At 38.5% G+C, this 19,178-nt stretch overlaps 1 protein-coding gene across 4 annotated transcripts in view; it reads left to right on the forward strand.

Annotated features, from left to right (window-relative positions):
- The window catches only part of Pard3b (par-3 family cell polarity regulator beta), a 981,002-nt gene that overhangs the window by 655,410 nt on the left and 306,414 nt on the right, over positions 1-19,178 (forward strand). The gene's annotated exons all lie outside the window — the stretch shown is intronic.

Below are 19,178 nucleotides of genomic sequence, written 5' to 3' on the forward strand. Positions count from 1 at the left end.
TATATATAATATATTAATATAATGAATATATTAATATAATTATATATTAATATAATAATATATAATATAATATATTAACATAATATAATATGGAGAGAAGAAAGATAATGAAAAGAGAAATTAGTGTCTGAAAAGCACATTCTAACAAGGTCATGAAATACAAGTTTATGTGTATTATCTCAAAATATTTATTTGAGAGATCCTGCTTCTTTAGATTACTAAAAAAATAATAATAATGGAGGCTTCATAATAGCACAAAAATCTGGAGCCTTTGATGTTTTTAACACTGAATTCTAAATTTCATCAATAGAAAATAGAGAGCTATGGATAAAAAGTTCAGTTAGGTGTCCTAATGAGAGGAAAGAAGTTTAGCATGGATCCTTTCCTATCAGTACCATTGTTCCAGTGCTGGCACAGATCCCCGGGTGGTTATGAGAACGGTGTTTGCATTATGGAAAGCAGAAGCTGTCTTTGCAGGTGTGTTCATGACATTGTCATTATTTAGTTGGAGAGATCTATTAGAGATGGTTTTAATGCAAGTAACCGAAGCTGTTGCCTTCATGGAGGTTTTCTCCTCCTGAAAATTTCTAATGTGTACAATGCATTACATAGAATATACATTAATTGCTGATACCAGGTAGTCCTGCTGGAAAGAAACAGGAGGGGGAGCAGAGGAATCGCCAGGGGAGAGCACTCAGCACCTCCTCTCTCTGGCCTGCAGTCCCTTCCCTTTGCAGCAAGCCAGCGGGTGTCTAGTGCTGGGAGAGTCTTGGCAAACAACCCAGAGAGAAAATGCAGCCTCTGAAAAGGTAGCTAAATCTCAAAGACCTCCAGTTCCTTGGTATTTATACAGTATTTGTGATATTTTCCTTTTTCTTTTCTTATTCATCCTGGATAGAAGAAAGGACAAATAGAACTGGTGAAAAGCTTCACCAAGAAAAGGCTTTCTGGAAGAATTTAAAAGAAGACAAAGAAGGCTGAGCAACGCATAGCTGTGGAGGAGCTGATGGCAGAAGAGGGTTGGCACTAAGGGGCAAAGTAGTGGGGGAAGGAGGTGGCGCCCACCATCACACACATGGCCCTTCTTGGAAAGGTTGGGAACACTTCTGTGGAAATAAGAGGAGCTCCACAATGTGGTGTGTAGTAGTTGCCAGTCAACCCCCACACAGAAAGGTCTGCCTCAGAGCCACGTATGAAATATATGACAGGAGAAGCCAAGGGACTCCGTCTGTTAGACAGTGTGCCATCCTGGTGGGGAGACCTATAGACTTGTGGTTAACCACATGGACTTGCTGTCAGACAGACCTGGTGTGAGTCCTAGCAGCACAGCTGGCTCCTGTGTCACCCTTATTCATTCTGAGCCTCAGCTTCTTTAGCATTGAAATATGGATAAAAGTAATATTGACCTTCCTGGTGACACTGGGCTTAGATGATTTCTTTAAAACAACTAGTAGTTTCTGGCACTTAGGACAACCTCCATATATGTTAGTTGTTATATGTGAGTGAGCCCCATATTTGTACCAACAGAAATAAAATTAAACAAGAATCCATGCTGTAAGGATCAAAGAAGATGAACCTTCTAGATTCCAGTCAGGAAAGTTCACAAATATCGGTGCATGTCTACTCTGGTAGGCATTGATCAAAAGTGATCATGATTTCCTTCCTGTCTCAAAGAGCTGAAGGTTTAGTAAGGAAGGCAGACCTATATTCTAACAATGTACAGATGATGAATGCTCCATTGGAATGGCTATACTGTGTGGTGGTTTAGTGCCTGAGTTTCAATCCCAACTCTGTTACCTGCTAGCTGTTTAATCTTGGGCAAGATATTTAACCTCTCTGTTCCCCAATTTCCTCCTACACAAATGGCAGTAATAACAGCACTTGTATCTGAGAGTTATGGTGAGGAGTAAACTTGTGAGTACTGTACAGTACTCAGTACCCAGTAAGAAAATGCTAGTCATTATTATATTTGTGGAATAGAAATGAGGGACCTACCAGCTTTTCTCTCCTTTTCTGACATAAAAGTAGTTAGGAAGGGCTTCCTCATGGAACTAGTGTCTAAGAAAATAAGGTTGAGTAAGAGGAGGCCTGTGAAGAGAGAAGAGAATCCTAAAGAGAAGTGGTACACGCAGAGGTCCACAGGAGAGAAAGAGCTGGCATCTTTGAAGTACAACAATTAGTTCAAAATGGCAAGAATTGAAATAGGTGTGGAAGAGAAAGAGAAGAAGAGAAGTAAAGGATAATGGGTAAGAGAAGACAGGTCAAGGCCTTGGGAGTTTGTACTTTCTCCCCAAATCAACAGGGAGCACTAAAGGAGAAATCTGATCAGCTGATCAGAAATCCTGGAAACAGATGCCCAGGGTAGAATGTGAACAATGAGTAGTGAGTTGGGGGTTAAACCCTGGAGAAGGTGCACAGGCACTGGTAAAGGAGCCTGAGAAGCAATAGACACATTTTGAGAAGAACCAGACAGCACCATGTCCCCACGCAGAGGGAGGATAGGATTTCAAGGAGAAAGGGTTAAGCAGAGGTATCCAGTGCCGTGAAGAGATCAAACAACACAGAAACCGAGAGAAGTTTATTGGTTCTGGCAATTAGGAGGCAATTGGTGACCTTGGAGCACTGGGAAAGCTTTGGAACTGGAAGCCAGATGGCAGAGAGCTCAGAGACCAAGGAGAAAGTCCCTGGACAACACCTCCAGGTCCCCCAACTTGGCATTTTAAAGAAGAGCAAGGACAGAAGTTAGAGGACCTACAGGGTCTTCTGAATAGGAAAGACCCAGCTAATTTCAGTGAAGAGTGAATTTCCAGACACTGGGTGATAGAGAAGCAGGTCAGCTTATAGGTGGAAAGGAAGAAAGGTCCCTTGGATGTGATCCAGGGAACAGAGACGATTTTAAGGTTGAGAAAGGAGAAAGCTAGGGAATATTTTTAAGGGTCTGAGAATGAGGGACAATACACAGGAATAGGAGACTTGGTGTTTGAGAAGCTTTTGAGTTGGCTCCTGTGGGAGAAGCAAGCTTGTGAGACTTAATGATAAATGAATAAAACAACGGCCAAGCACATGTAAGACTAAATTGCACCTCTTCTACAGTAAGCAAATGAGTTTGATTTTTCTAAAAGTCTCCTGCTATAGGAAGAAAAATTTTGTCCACTTATTTTCTTATGAAGCTTCAATTGAATTCTGATCCAGAACTTCAGAGAGCTAGAAAACTCTAAAACAGCTATTCATTTCCCAATTTGCTTAATTATACCAACTTTCCCCCAAAATTCAACAATGTCTTTCCAGTGGACTGACAAAATAAGTAGTAGTGCTGCCAGTGCGACTTCTGCTTCCACTTCCAGCAGTGGGCATTTTTCAGATTTGCTTACTTTTGAAACATTTCATTCTGATTTCCCCCAAATTGGACACCACAACCTCTGTACCCTGCGGGGGCTGGAACAGCACCTCGCCGCCTGTCTTCCTGCCATTTCACTGCCTCTGACGTTAACTTTCCCACTCTAGGCCCATTCTATTCATATATTTCATCTATGACTAGGTTCTCTCATTTTATTCTTCCATATTTTCACGTTTCTGTCTTCTTAATTGTGTGCATTTGCCATCATTTCACAATGGCATTATTAAAACGTCATTGTGTCCAAAGAGCAAGTGAAATGGATGTCTTCTTTTTTGAACAGACTTTCTCCTTAGATCACTGCTTGTGTTTGTGAAGTTCCAACGTTAGAATTGCCTCAGGCCAGTTTTACAGTCTGAAACTCTGAGAAGTTTCCTCTGAGTCCCTCCATGGTGGACAGGTCTCCTCCAAGGAGGAAGACTGCCTTCAGTGAATCAGACAGTTTCACTTCAGGAGAAGGGACATTGCTTCCCTACAATGAATATTTTCCATTGTCTAGAGGACAAACCAAACCAAAGAGAAGTGCATTCTGGGAAGTAACCTCGCCAGTGTTTCTGACCATAAAGCCAGTTTTGGAAACTGCAAGATTATCCCCAGCAGGGGTCCAAACACAGCCTAAAGATGCAAAAGATCAGTATCCCTATGTTATCTGTAACATCTATAAATTGTGAACACTTATTTTCATTCTGGAGTCATACTTTGTGCTGAACCATGGAAAGCAAAAATATCATTTAAAATCTTAAATCATAAGCTATTAGAGAGGGGTAAAAGAGTTCCTTTGTGTTAGGATTTCTTCTGTCTGAAGGAATGAAGAGCAGTTGCCTCTCCCTGACATAAATAGCTCTTATATAATGCATTGGGGTGGGGGGAGGTAACTTTAGGACAAAATATAATTACCTCCCCTTTCCCCACCAGGCATGAAATTTGGAACATAGAAATAACATTAACAGATTAATAAATTGTTACCAAAGAAAGGTGGATGGCATTTTTGTGTCTTGGGTAATTTTAAGTGAGAGAAAAGAATATGAAAGGGATAGATTTGATGCTTTCTTCTTTCATATTTCACCAATTTTTTTCTCTTTGCAATGTAATTCACAGTTCTCGGTTCTCAGACTTTTACCTTTGTTCATGAATTGAAAATGTTTTAAATTTTGTTCTAAAATCTAGATTGAGTTTCAGAATTCAGCATGGAAGAAAGGACTATTGAAAACCATTTTCTTTTTTTTCTCCTAGGGGAGGGCTTTGGAAAGTAGGGGATATCGAATTCCCAAATCAGTTTTATAAATAAGTGACAGAAAGTCTGTTGTCTTCTCTGGCTAGGCTGTTGTGTCTTATTTGTGTGTTTGTAGTAATCTACAAGTGGTTCCCTGATAAAGTTAACACTTAGTTAATTACTCTGAGCCTTGACAGGTCCTATAATTGCCACTTGGATCACAAACATTTGATACTTGTCTTGGGTAGAATTTGTTGAGACCTAAACAAGTAAGCTCTTGATGGATGGGAAGCAAACCAAATAAATACAGTATTTTATGTTCTTTTAATTCAGGGCCAAGTGGATTTGGATGAAGTGTTTATTTAGTTTGCTGGCTGTTTCAAGATGCTGTGGTGTATTGATTCCTTTTATTACTAGCAGCCGTTTAACCTGACCTCTTCCAGATCCAGTATTTTAAAAGCCATAAATTTTAACTTTACTTATGAGCAAAGGCTGAATTGCTGTGAAAGCCTTTTTATTAGTTGAGCTCCACCAATCTTGATGCTCTTATGTCACCGCTGGCAACAGTATTTAGGGCTTCTTAAATTGGAGTGGCTGCTGGACTGCTGGGGAGGGGCAAAGTCAGCATAGCAAAGCTGTAAACATTTTGGAGGGTGTAGGATTCTATGATGGAATCTCAGACAGGTGCAGGAAAGGCAGGCAGGCCTGAAGACAAAAGCATCTGGTTGATGGTGCTAAATAAACATCTGCTTTAGCAACAGAGGTACTGAATACTATTTGGAAAGTGAAGAACAGAGTATAACCAAAGAGCAGAGTGGATCCAGAGGTCAACTCAGGAGAATACTGCATATACATTCTCTGATCTTCATGTCCCAAGGTTCCAGGAACACCCTTAATATACTAGAATTATAATAAACCAAGAAATTCACTTTTTTTCCCCTAAGCTAGGAAAGTATATGCCTTATATCAAAGACTATTGGTACAAGATCTAAGAGACTTTCTCTGAAATGTAATGCTTAAATTTTCCAAGACATCATAATCTGCCTTCTGAGCACAGGCAACTGTCTTTATCTTAACCAGAAAGTCAAAACCATTTCATCTTCATATGGCCCAATGATGAACCTCCTGGCCATTTTGTTTGTACTTAAATGGCTTATTTTTCTATAAAATAAAAAAATAAGAAAATTATAGAATATAATTTTTAATTAAAGAATTAAAAATATTAGTTGTCCCTGAAATGCATGAGTAGGTAACAATGCCTTCTATTTGAAGTGAGGACAAAAGGAAACTAATTCCCCTGTGTGGCTTCATAGTTGTAGCTTATGCACACCAGTGGCTTTAGTACACTTCATAGAAAATTTCCCAACAGATTTCTAATTATCAAGGATATTTGTTTAAACAAATTTTCTTTTCTCAACCCCTAGACCTCTTTTTATTTGATCATGCAGCACAACTCTAATACTGCATTAGTGAAGTTACATAAGCAAAGAATTATCATTTCACTGTAGGAGAAAAATCCAAGCTAGAAAGGAAAAAACTCATATTGAAATAATTTACATATAAACATCTACAACAAAGAAGAAATACTGAATGAGAACGCTTCCCCTCTCCATCTACACTTTATAGTTCTTTCTGGAGGAAAATAATCCAAAATGATATCTGTTTGAACTAGGTTGGTTATTTTAACCTTCCAGATCTCTTTGTTTTTTTAAATTTTTATTTGTTTTAAACAATATTGTGGATTGAATCCAGCATCTCACACATGCTAGGATGCTAGGCAAGTATTCTACCTCTGAACTATATCCCCACCCCCCATTTTCATTCTTGATGATAAACTACTCAAACCCTTACCCTACCTATGGCCAGAAGCTCTGCCCTACAATTTTAAGAAGCCAGATGTTCCTATTAATTCAAGTGATTCTTTCAAGTTGGCCCTTAATATTTGTCTCCTTTTCATGTATTTCAGTGGCTTAAATAAGAAAAGCAAAACATATTTAAATTTCTTGCTGTCAAATTGTTTCTCCAAATCATGTTTCTTAAATTACCGAAATAGAAGAAACTTTCTTAATAATTTGAGGAAAAAATCAGGGATAAAACATCAGAATTTTACCATCTTTTAGTTTAAAAGAAAATTGCCTGAACTCTACTAGAGTTAGGTCCCACACTGCTCCAATCACTATTTGGTCTCCATATAAAAACCAAGGTCTTCAGAATGTGAGAATTCTTACCTGCTACAGCCAGACACTTTTCTTTAGCATTTTAAGAAACCACATATACTTATTAATTCAGTTTCCTCAATCCAATTCAATTCACTAAACAACAGCAAAATGTTTACAGTGTTTTCTTTTTCTACAGACTTGTTTGAATAAAAATGGAGCTGAACATTGTTATTACCTAAACCATCATCTGATGGATATTCTATATCATACCCTCTTTAGTAACCATGCATTCAACATTAAAAAATAATGATAATTGTAGTAAAAATACACATAACAGAAAATCTAGCACCTTAGCTACTTTTTAAGTGTACATTTCAGCAGAGTAAATACATTCACATTGTTGTGCATGAGACTTTAAACCTAACGTTCTAATAAATTCCACTTTTCCCTGCAGTCAGGCAGCCTCCTTTCCACCCACAGCAGCTGTTGTGTTTGATGATCTTGGACAGAATGTTCCCCTCTGCACGCACAAGAGGGAAAGCAGTCCTTACCTTGGGGAAGTTACTCAGATTTCTAGAAAAACTTTCCATAAGGTTGGCTGTCATGGTGTGAATTAAAAGGTTATGTCAGAGGTTAAACTATGCAATTAAATCAAGAAAGCAGATTATTCTAGTAGCTGACATTAACTTTTGAAAAGAGACAGGATTAGCTGTTCTTAGTCACATACAAAGCGAACAAAGGAAAAAAAATTATTTCACCAACTACTTCCCTTGAAAGAAAATCGTACCATCTTAGACCTCCAATTTTTCAGCTTAATTCAGTTACTTCATGAGGCTCATTATCCTCTTCCAGATTTGCACGCAGTGACTGATGCATTGTGACGGGTTGTTTTTGTTTTCCTGCTTTAAAAAATATTCCCTCCTTCCCTAAATAATTATCTGCAAATTAACCTTTTTCTCTTACCAGAATATTTGTTGGGATGGAATACAGAAAATAGAAATGCGTAAGCAAGACTCTTTAGACAGGAGATAAATTCTTTGAGGCCACAAGGGTATCATTTATTAGATGATGGCTGCAGTCCACTAAATGGGCCCCTTTTGACCTGAAAGAGTTAATGCTCTATTGAAAGTGTCTGGATTGTCCCCAGTTTTACTCCCTTGGAAGGCTCTGACCCATTAATGGCAGTAATAATAATAATAGAAAACAATCCTGCTTTGCCTCCATTACTCTGAAACCGTTAATGGTATCCTAATGTTTTTTATTCTTTAAGTGTAACTGAAAACTGACATTCTCCTCAGCTAACATTTCAAATGTAGTATGTTTTTTCATTACCGTTTTTACATGCCGTGCAGGATGCTGAGTAAGGACTAAGGCAGAGGCTTATAATTGGTCTTTTAAATCATCATAAACATTTATTTTTCCCCCCATGGCTATCTCCAGTGCCAATAACTCAGTCATCAGATGATGGAAAAAAAACTATTTAATGATGCATCACAAGCTCCTTCCTAAACTCTTACCCAGAACAAGGGAAGGAATATAAAGATACAGCACATTGTTTGCTCTAAAGTTGATTTTAAAATAACAGAAACAGCTTTTTTTTTGGGGGGGGGGGTGGTAGTATTAGCAGTGAATGGAATGTTCCCTTCTTTTTCTGGTATAAATGATTTTTAGAAAATCCTGTGTTTTTATATCTTTATCATAAGTAATTATGAAGGGTAAAGTAGGGCTCTTCAGTGTAGGGGGTGGAAATGGGGCTTCTGTTTTGGGAGACTGACGTTTATAAAAGGGGGATCATGGAACCACTTGGGGCTACTGTGAGAATGTGCAGAGCCTGTCACATAAAAAATTCCAAATAAAAACTAGATGTTGTCGTTGAACAAGAATAAAATGTCCATCCTAATTTGGGGTCCTTAGGTAATACACACTCAGGTGAATTCTACTTAATATATGATAGGGTTGGAAATCCCTTACCTGGTTCATTGTTCCAGTCCTAAACAGTGTATTTTGTCAATGTGTTTGAACCCAAGGTCACAGACTTGAATCTTTTGTTGTCAGTAGGATCCACACAAACCTAGCCATCTATCCATAAGGGCCTTCTTGGTCTAGTCCCATCTGCCCTGCATAACCCATTTCTATACCCCATCCCCAGCTCCCCATCCCCTGAGAATACTCTTCAGTGGGCAAATTGGTGGGCTGTTGCCCCACAGCAGGCCCCTGCTCTCACTGTCTTGCACTCTGACCCCAGGGCATCTCTGTCTGATGCTGCCTGTTTTGCAGGTGTCCAGCCCAGACTTTTATCCCTTTGATTCCCAGCACATATGTTGATGCTTCCCACCTTGATTTGGGAGTCCTCTTGAGTTCTGCACTTTGATTCTCATATAGATCATTTGTTCCTTGAGAGCAGGAGTTCACAAAGACACACCCTTTCTTTTTTGATCAGTTAGCACAGTGTCTATGATATATGTGGAGGAAAATGCCGCCTTTTATCCTATTAATGTGCCTAAGTTGAATGGCTGCTGCTATTTTTATCATCATCATTTTTTTTCATTATTCTGCTTTTCTGATCAAGAAACTGAAGCCCACAGAAGGTAAATAATTAACCAGGACCCTAAGTCTTTCAATTCCAGTTCCACACTAAAGAAGTGTCCTGTGCAGAAATCTTTTAAAAATAAATATTTTTAGTTGTAGATAGACACAATAACTTTATATTATATGTTTGTTTGTTTTTTTATGTGGTGCTGAGGATCAAACCCAGTGCCTCACATGCACTAAACAGGCACTCTACCACTAAGCCACAACCCCAGCCCCAAATCTTTGTTGTTAAACACTCCAGACTACATTTAGTTCATCTCTTCCTTAGAATCGATTTGTAGAAAAGCTAATTCACAGTTGGTGCACAAGTTTCTCTGAAAGAGAAGTCTGCAACAAACATGCTAACACAAAGCAAACCATTCTCTAGAAACAGACGCCCCTCTCTGTGAGGCAAGTGTCTCCCCTCACAGTGTGAGGTGTCTGTAGAGCAGCCAGGGGATTATTATGGGAGCAGTGGGCCTTCAAAGTGATGTCAGGTTTGCTTTTATATCTCCAAAATCCAGAACAATGTATTTAGTCAGTGTAATTGTAGATAGGTAGTCTGAACCCCTGGTCAACCGTAGCAAGAAATGATTTTACTTACATTTCAGAAGCCGTTCTATTTTTCTGAATTGTCTAACAATTAGTCGTATGTCTGTAGATGCTTCTAATGATGTAGAGAATGGTCCTCTCTCTTCACAAAGAGGTCAGGGGTCAGGCCAAACAGATCAATTTAATAAAACCATTCTCAATGTTGTGGAATCTGTCAGTCATAAACCTCACGAGGCATAGACCAGAATAGAACATGCCTGTGCATAGAGAGGGTCAGATGCACTTTTTACGGGTGATGTCAGCTCTGTACTCACCATCCCTTCACCAACTATGTTCCCTGCTCCCTGAGTGCCTGTCAGACCTAAGTAGAAGCAAGTGGTGATAATATGGATCATTATGTGAATGAGAGTTTGGACAATAGGTATTAACTCAAGACCTTTTAGACCACAACTGAAAAGAAATCAATTTCAAACTGGCTTTTGCAAAGAGGATAATTTGTTGACTTGTGCAACTAAAAAGTTCAGAGGATCACCTTCACAGAGACATGGCTGGACCTGGTCTCAATGCGGATACTCTTTAGGTTCGGATTCCCTCTGGACTTCATTCTTAGGGAAGTGCAAGATGGCTACCACCAACTCCAGGTTTATCCTCCCAGTAACCCCAGCAATAAAGAGGATGGCTTCTTCCTGGTAGCACTACTAGAGTTTGTTCTAGTTAGCACCGTCCTATCCCTGGACCAAATAGGGTCATGAAATCCACTAGTCACAGGAGCATGGGATGAGAGGGAGGCATAGCACCCCAAAGAAAATCAGGATGCTCCTTCCAAAAAGAGTAGAGGAGGCTGGGTAGGAAAAAAAAAGATGGATGTCAACACCAGGGGGAGATAAAAGGGACAGTTTAGGCTAGCTCGTGAGTTGTGATGCTCTTCCTATTTCTCTCAGAGCTTCCCCCAAGGTAGAGAAAAGCAGTATTTACATGTACCCTGATCCTCCCCTGAAATCCAGCAAGAGTTTCAGTACAAGGCTGAACTGGGACTTCCCCAAGGGGAGGTTATTAATGGAAATATCACCTTCTTGTAACCTTGTTTCCCGTGGACAAGGACTCCTTGAGCTGAGTTATAGGGAAACTCCAGCATGTTGTCAGATTTCACAACAACATTAAGTGGGACTTCCTTTTCATATTTGCCACCTCATTTATTTTGTGTGTCCCCATGTTATTAGTTTTACTGCCCATTAATCATTATGTGTAACAAAATATGGTAAAGTGTGCTTAAGAGGAGACAGTAAGGGGTCTGGCCATGGCAGTTTCAACTATGTAAGCCACTTCAAGGGGAAGGCTTGGGTGACAGGCAGTACCACCTGTCCTGTCCACTCCGGGACACAAGCCGTGAGCACTTCATGCCTCCCTGGTGGACTGGGACATGTTTCTGCAACCTTTCCCTGCTGTCAGAGAAAGAACTGGGGAGAACAGGCCTGTCGTTCATTGCGAGGAGAGAGGACTAACCACACTAAAACTGTTTTTGAAGAAATTATTTCACAAAAGCCTGAAGTTGAAATTGTAAAAAGGAAGAAGCCTAAAATACATAATGTATATTAGGAGGAGATGAGTTCATTGCCATAAAATATAGTAGTCTCTCTTTAATTTATCCTATATCTATATATTGCTTCTGAATTTCTCAAAATACCATACTGTATTTGGTTTTCTGTTGCTCCCTGATTTGGAAGCAGCTTGGAACTTGGTAAGGAATAAAGGTAGGAAGAGCTTTGAGGTAAATGCTAGAAAGAGCCCTACACTGCTGTGGATGGACCTTTTTAGGTGATTGTGGTGAGTACTCAGGAAGAAAGGAGGGCAGCTGTAAAGACAGCCTCATTCATCCTAGAGAATACCCAAGGAATCCTGAACAGAACGTTAGAGAAAATATGAGCTACAAAGGGCCACTTTGATGAGCTCTCAGAAGGAAATGAGGAACATGTTATTGGAAACTAGAGAAAGGGCCATTCTTGATGTAAAGTGGCAAAGAATGTGGCTGAATTATTTCTGTGTTCTATTTTGTGGGAGAGAACTTGTAAATGATAAACTTGGCTATTTAGCTGAAGTTATTTACAAACAGTGTTGAAGGTGCAGCCTGGCTTTTCCTAGTTGCCTTAAATGTAAGGAGAAATGAGAAGGGTGTGGTCAAGCGAATGTTTGGTAAGGACGTTGGTATGGCTCAGCCATCTCAACAGATGCCAGGAGCAGGTCTCCAAGACAGTGGAAGAATAACCCTGAAGGCATTTCAGAGATCACCAGGACCACTCTTCCTGCCACAGGCCCAGTGTGGAAGTGCCCTGGGAATAGGTCCTTTCAAAGGAGGGACTTTAGGTGCCCTAGGACCTCAGCATGTTGTCCCCACACTCAAACACCGCTAGTTTGGCTCCCCATACTCTAGAACTAAATTCTCCTCGATGGATGCTCACTCTAGGGTATATTCTCATTAGTTATGTCATCCTGCCCTTTCTCCCTTCTTTCTAGTTCTCTCTCATTATGAACATGCAGTTTAATATGGGTCAGATAAATTGTATGTGATGTGACCTTTTTTTATAAGAACACAATACACTATAATGCAACAAGCAATGCTAGTTACTATTACACTTCTTCCATTCCTCTTAGGGACACCCACTTCTTGAGCCAAAAAAATTCTCAGGAAACACTGGTTGCTGACTTGATTGGGGCTTAAGATCTTAACATTAAATTGAAGCCTCACTTAAAGTATGCCTATGAAGAAATTGTGATTCACACTAATAAAAGACAAAACAAAAAGTCACTTTCTGTCAGTTCTAGGAAGAACTCAGTAATTGAGAATTTGAGGACGTTTTTCCAAGTATAATCAGGTATAAAAGGTAGAGAAATATTCAAAAAGTAGAAAAATCATGTTTGACCCTAAAAAATATATGTGCCCATTCTATACATGTAAAAATATCTTCCTGTGGGTACCTTCCAGGATATCAATCACACTTTGACCTTTTAGTTATGCTAATGTATTTAAAGAAATGTATTAGGATTCTTTATTGTAAGTTGAGAGCACTGTAGTATACAACCCGCATAAAGACATAAATCATCCAGAAATCGAAAGCAAAAGAAAGATAAGCTGTTGAAGCAAAACATACAAAGGATAAAAGGAAAAAAAAGGGAAAAAAAAAATCTGTGGAGCAGCCTGTATTGAGAGGGAAAGCTTGTTATCAAGCTATTCCTGAAGGAGCCGGAAGACAAATGAAGGTGTTCTTGTCAGCGGACAAAACTAAGACTATTTAATGTGCACATAAGGTGGAAATGGCAGAAAAGGTAATATACAAAGAGAAGTTAAGTGAAAGGAATGACTCGTATTAAAAAAAAGGCGAGGTGTAGGGAAGATGAGTGAGTAATTATAGGCAGAGTCGAAATGATTAAATGGGATGCAGAAGAGCCTCAGGGTTATATTACCAAGGAACAGGCAGCTCTATGAGGGCAATGAGGAAGGGAAGAGGCTGTGCAGTGTGTTTCTCCAGGTAAGGAACATCTATAGATCTTATCTCACAGGTAGGGAAATTTGCCACCATAGTCCGTTTATTCTACCTTCAAATGAGTCTTTTCCCCCACTACTTTAATGATAAAGCAGGGTTTTCTTTGAAGTCGCCACATTTCCCTTCTAGGAACCAATGCTGTTTACCTAATACTTCAGTCTGTTATTATTTTGAATGCAAATCTAACTTCTTTGTTTGTTTTAATTTCAGTAGAGTTTTTCTAACACAGAAAAAAAAAATGAAAATGAGATTAAAGCAAACCAGTCTATTAGGAATGGGATTGCCTTGAGTTTTTCATCTGTTTTAATAGACATTGTTATATATATTTCATCTATTTATCCCCCTAAGTGTAACCACATAATCAATTTTCTTATCTGTAAAATAGAGAAGAAAAGGGGAATATTTTTCTTATTATCATAAAAAAAATTTTGGCTTAATAAATTCACTCTTCATTACATTTATTGGACATAATTTGAGTCCAAGAAAGAAACCTAAACATGGCCTAAGATTTTTGACTTTCACTCATAAAAGAAGAATTTTTAGTAAAGAAAATTAAAGTGTGATCAATCCTTGGCAAACATTTGAAGACACTTGGAGGGTCATGCCCATACTCATAATCAAAGAATTTATTTGCTCACATAATCTTCCCATATTTTCTCTGGATATTTTCACTTTAAAATAGACAGTGTTTGGAGACAGAGTAGGGGAGATTATGCAAATGTATGAATCTTAATGAGAAGTTCATTATTGAACATTTTGACATGAATTTCAGGAAATGATAAAAGACTCTGGGATTTATGAGACTTAAAAGAAAAAAAAAATCTGCTCTTAGAGAACTTGGAAATTGCCAGTAGAAGAACTGAGACCCAAATGACAGCAGATAATGTAAAGCCAGATTGCATTATGCCCTATGGTAATGACTAGGAAACAGGGCACTGTGATAAGCTTGGAATGATGATCAATATTTGGAATACTGAGATAGGCAAGAAGGTAATTAGGCCCATTATGGACACAGTTAGCACAGATAACATAATTTGGGAAATTATACATTTGGATATTATGGAGAATTTTATTCAAGGCTAATGGATCTGCAATGATATCTATTAAAGCACATAAGATGTTTTGCCTCTAGGGAATCTACTAAAAAAAATCAAATATACAAAATTTTCAGTAAGTATGATCTAAAATGAAAAGACAAAGTGGAATATGTTGGAGAATAAAATGGCGTTGTGACTTCCTACTTGGAATTTATAGTAATTTTTCATTCAAAGAGTTTTAAAGCTATTAATTTCACATCACAACTCCCCATGAAGCAAGTAAAGCACTTCTATTGTGTTTGTCCAAGTTCATTGCTCATAATAAGGCAAGGCCCAACTGGTAATGAAAGCAGGTTATCTTGACAAATGCCTTGCCTTCTCAGGTTTCATGCTGTGACCCCTGGATATCATTACAATCATTTTGATCCCTAATTTACTACTGAGCACAATCCCTTTATTTTAGAAGAAGGGACTCTAATTTTCCCTAAGCACCTTGAGGGCCATTAGTATTATTGAAATGTGCAAATTAATACGTTATTTATTGTTAACCTACAGACATATATACACATATACAGAGAGGAAGAGAAAGAGAGAGAGAATTATATTTGTTAATTATCAAGCTCTAACTGGGGGGAAAAAAAGTTGCCACATATCCGAAAGTGAATATCTTCTCCAAAAGAATTCCTTATTTTTTTAATAAGGATGTATTGGAAGTAATTTCATCAATAATGGAAGATCCAATTACTGGTCTTCTGGATTAAGGCATTCTTTTATTGCAAGATTTTAATGGTAGAGTGGTAAGTTCAAACATTGCCAATGAAATCTCAGACTAATTAAATGATTATAGCCTAAGGGGAAGGGCAACGGAGACTCCACTATTAATCTTACCAAGAATAGCCTCTATGTGTGATGAACGGATGAATATATATACCTTATTTCAGAAGGAAAAAAAATATAAGGAGTTGTTTTAAAAATGATCAGTTTAATTTCTGAATAAGAAGGAAGGATAACATTGCATTATAAAGTCCTTTCAGCTGCTTGTGGAAGGCATGGACTGCAGTGATGAATTGAACCCAATCAGTTTCATCAGGAGTTCATTTATTCAGATGTTTAGAGGTGGCACAAAAGTAACAGTGAGAATAATGATCACCAGTACTTAATGAGAACTCAGTAGGGTCCAGGCATTCTGGCTTGTCTCGCCCTCATTTTACAGATAGGGAAACTAAGGCACAGAAGGTTAGTAACTCAAGAGGTAATTGCAGAGGAGTGTTTGGAATTCTACAGCCTCTCCTTCACTGTTAGCCACCAGCCTCCGAACAGTTCTATTTTCTGTTACCCTGCTCACCTGCTTGTAGGAAACCAGTGGCAGCTCTCAAATGGAAGACAGGTACAGGAATCCAAGGTGGAGGCTGACATCCAAACGTCCTCCAGGAAGCACTGCCTGTTGCCTGGCATGTTGAAATGGGGCTTTCTGCTAAAGGCTGGGACAGCAGTTTCTCCGTGTTTTAAAAGTCTGTTTGGTAGCAGCACCTCTCCACCTGGACAGTAGCTCCCCACTGGACCTCTTCACACCTGTTTCATGCCTACAGGAAAAATGGAGGCACATCTCCTTCAAATTTATTTTTGCTGTGTGTGTGTGTGTGTGTGTGTTTTCATGTGTTTGTTCTTTTCATGACACTTTATTTTTCTGGAAGGAGACAAGTGGTGGGTGTCTGAGTATTGTTAGTTCTGAAATGTCAGACTTGACCTTGACATTGCCTTCCACACTATGGGGAAAGCCTCAGGGACCAAGTCAGTCCAGTCCTTCATTTGGGAACAGATGGAATCTTTAAAAGAGCTCTAACATCTTTAAAAATATATAGTTCCACAATATTTCCTTATGAGGCCTTAATATTAAGGGGAAATGTGGCATGTGACATTAAGGGCATTTTCATTATGCCATTTTGGGAATAATTTTTATCAGAACAGATCCTTCTTTTAGCACCCTTGATAATCACATCATTTGGTTTATGAAATTCGTGTACATCGAGTTAATGTTTTTGAGGGAAGAGTAAGTTTTTCTAGATCTTATAGAACATGAACACTGGCTATAGAAGTCCTAGTTTAAAATAAAAATTTTCTTATTCCTTGGCATTTGCAACTAACCTGAGCTGGCCTGGAAGTCATTTAATAGTCATATGCAGATTGCTTTTGTCAGCACTCAGAATGGGACAAGCAAATGCTTGAATTTGGACAAGGTCCATCCTGTGACAAATAACATGTCAACCATTTCCAATATTGCATCAACTACAGATGAAAATGTGAAGTCATATTTTGGGGTGACTTCCATGAGATTAAGTGGCTGAGGTTTTGAATTTGAAAAATGACTCACTTAATAGTATTCCTTGAAGGAGATCTCTACTTTTAGAGGGAGCTTGAAAAACTATGATTTGTGTAAATAGGGAGGCTAGAAATAGAAAATGAATCTTTTCATTACAAAAACCTGTAAATTTTCCAATGTATTGTCAACTTAAACTGAAATTGATGAGAGTAGGAGTAGGAAAGAGGGATTGAATGGACAGCAGTTTCTCCTGCTTTAAAAGTCTGTTTGGTAGCAATACCTCTCCATCTGGACAGTAGCTTCCCACTGGAGCTATTATTGTACTGCACAAAATTTTTACATAATAAGGAACTTTTATTCCAAATATATTTTTTTGGAATTTAACACTGATGCTGAGCAATAGCCATAATAATCCTTCCCACAGCTGGTATCTTTGACCTACGGTCAAAGCCCTCCAACATATAAGGACATGTGGGACCCTGGTGAAGGTTCATGTCACAGTACCCTTTCACTTGGAGATAATTAAATGTGTTCATTGTACCTATAAGTCCTTATAAGGATCTTCCTGGTTGGGGTTCTTCTTTCCAATGTCAGTCTCTCTTCCACAACTACTTCCTGGCTCCATAGGAATAAATCAATTTTTTTTTTCCAGGCCAGAAAAATCCCTGAGTTCAACCTTGGACTCAATCTCTCTTTTTGCTTTTAAATTTACTAGGTATTACCTCCAATAGCACTGGGTTGTAATGTCGCCCAACTTCAGTTAGGGTGCTTCTCATTTGGAACTACTACTTAAATAAAGTGAATTAATCACCAGCTCTATTAATCCTTCAAAATCCATGATTCCGTAATGCTCGGTTTGCTTAGAGTGATTCACTGTATTTGCTCCTTCTCAGACGTGACTTCTTGCTGAGCTTTAGGTTAGTTCCTTTCAGACAATATGCCTTGAATCTTGGATGATTTATTCACTTTCAAGTTCCCTGGAATTTACCACTAAAGGTTGACGTGAATGCTCACAGTTTGGACTCAATATAATCTTCTGAATGGCAATTAATAAATAAAAGATGGTTACTATTGTTGACAGAGGATCCCAGCTTTCTCAGTTTTTCTCTTCATGTTTTTGCCAAACTTCATGTCAGACACCCCTAGGGGTGATGGTAAAAAATATTTTTCGTTAATGCCAGTGCTTTTTTTGTTATCTCAGTACCTCCAAACTCTGATGTTGCCCTGTGTTTTCTTGTCAGAAATGATCTTATTCACTTTCTGCTTCTTCAATTCACCCTCTTTCCTGTGAATACGAGAAACATAGCTCTTTCTGGATTTAAGAGCAACATTTCCTTAATATTTGTGCTTGCAAGTAACACCTGAAAGATGTCCCCAAAATTTCTTAGGTTTTTGTTTTCTTTGCTTGGTCTCATTTCTGTCACTTATCGAATATGCAGTGTCACCTCTAAAATGTAGTGTTCATCGTCACTGTGTATATTATTCAAAGTGTGAAGTTGCCTCCTGGAAGTTCATGACATAACCATAAAGCAGTATCCAATTTTTGTAGTTTGCCTGCTTGACTAGGCTCCAGAGATAATCTAGGCTACCATTCTCATTTTAGAAGTGAAGAAAATGTAGTCCAATTTAAGTAGTTTCACCATAATCAGGTAGAGAGCAGAGACCGAACCCACCTTTAGGAAGTGAGGCACTTGATACCTAACAGAACAGCAGGAGTTTGGCTGCCTTTGGTCAGTTCCCAGTTGGGATGCTTATTAAGTGTTGCTTGAGGAAGTTATTTCAGTTTTCTCATCTGTAAAATGCTGACAGTTTTGCCAGTAGCAAAACTGTAAGAATTATCGAAATTTAGTATAAGTGAAGCACTCATCTAGGGCTTGGCACATACTAAGGAGTCCGTGCCTTGTTAGTTATCAGCATTATTGTCATTATTTTGACTACAGATATAAGAGTGTGTATTGTATTTGACTTTGCATGGAGATATATATATATATTAGACCTTTGCTGTACCTCTTTTGTATTCCTGTGTTACCTAATGCAATGTTAGGCAACTAATAGTTGTGTTCATGTTAGTATTGGTAGTAGAAGCAAAAATAGTGATGATAGTAATGAAAGGTAGTACTGTTTATTGAGCCTTATGATGTATTAGGCATCAAAAGTAGGCACTTTATGTACATAATTCATAATAGGTGCTCAATCCATATTTATTGGAAAACTGCACTGTAGTTTGTTTCTAGAAATGCAACCGTACCCTCTTGATGACAATAATCTCCCTCGTAACTGGAGGGGAACATGAGCTTTGGCCCGGGTGAACAGCTCTGAGTATAGAAATGAGAGCCTTGATGGGATTCCTTTCATCCTTAAAGTAATCCTTGAGCTGCTATATTTATATCATC

This window comes from Marmota marmota, unplaced genomic scaffold (genome assembly GCF_001458135.2).
Source record: "Marmota marmota marmota unplaced genomic scaffold, marMar, whole genome shotgun sequence".
NCBI classification, from domain to species: domain Eukaryota; kingdom Metazoa; phylum Chordata; class Mammalia; order Rodentia; family Sciuridae; genus Marmota; species Marmota marmota.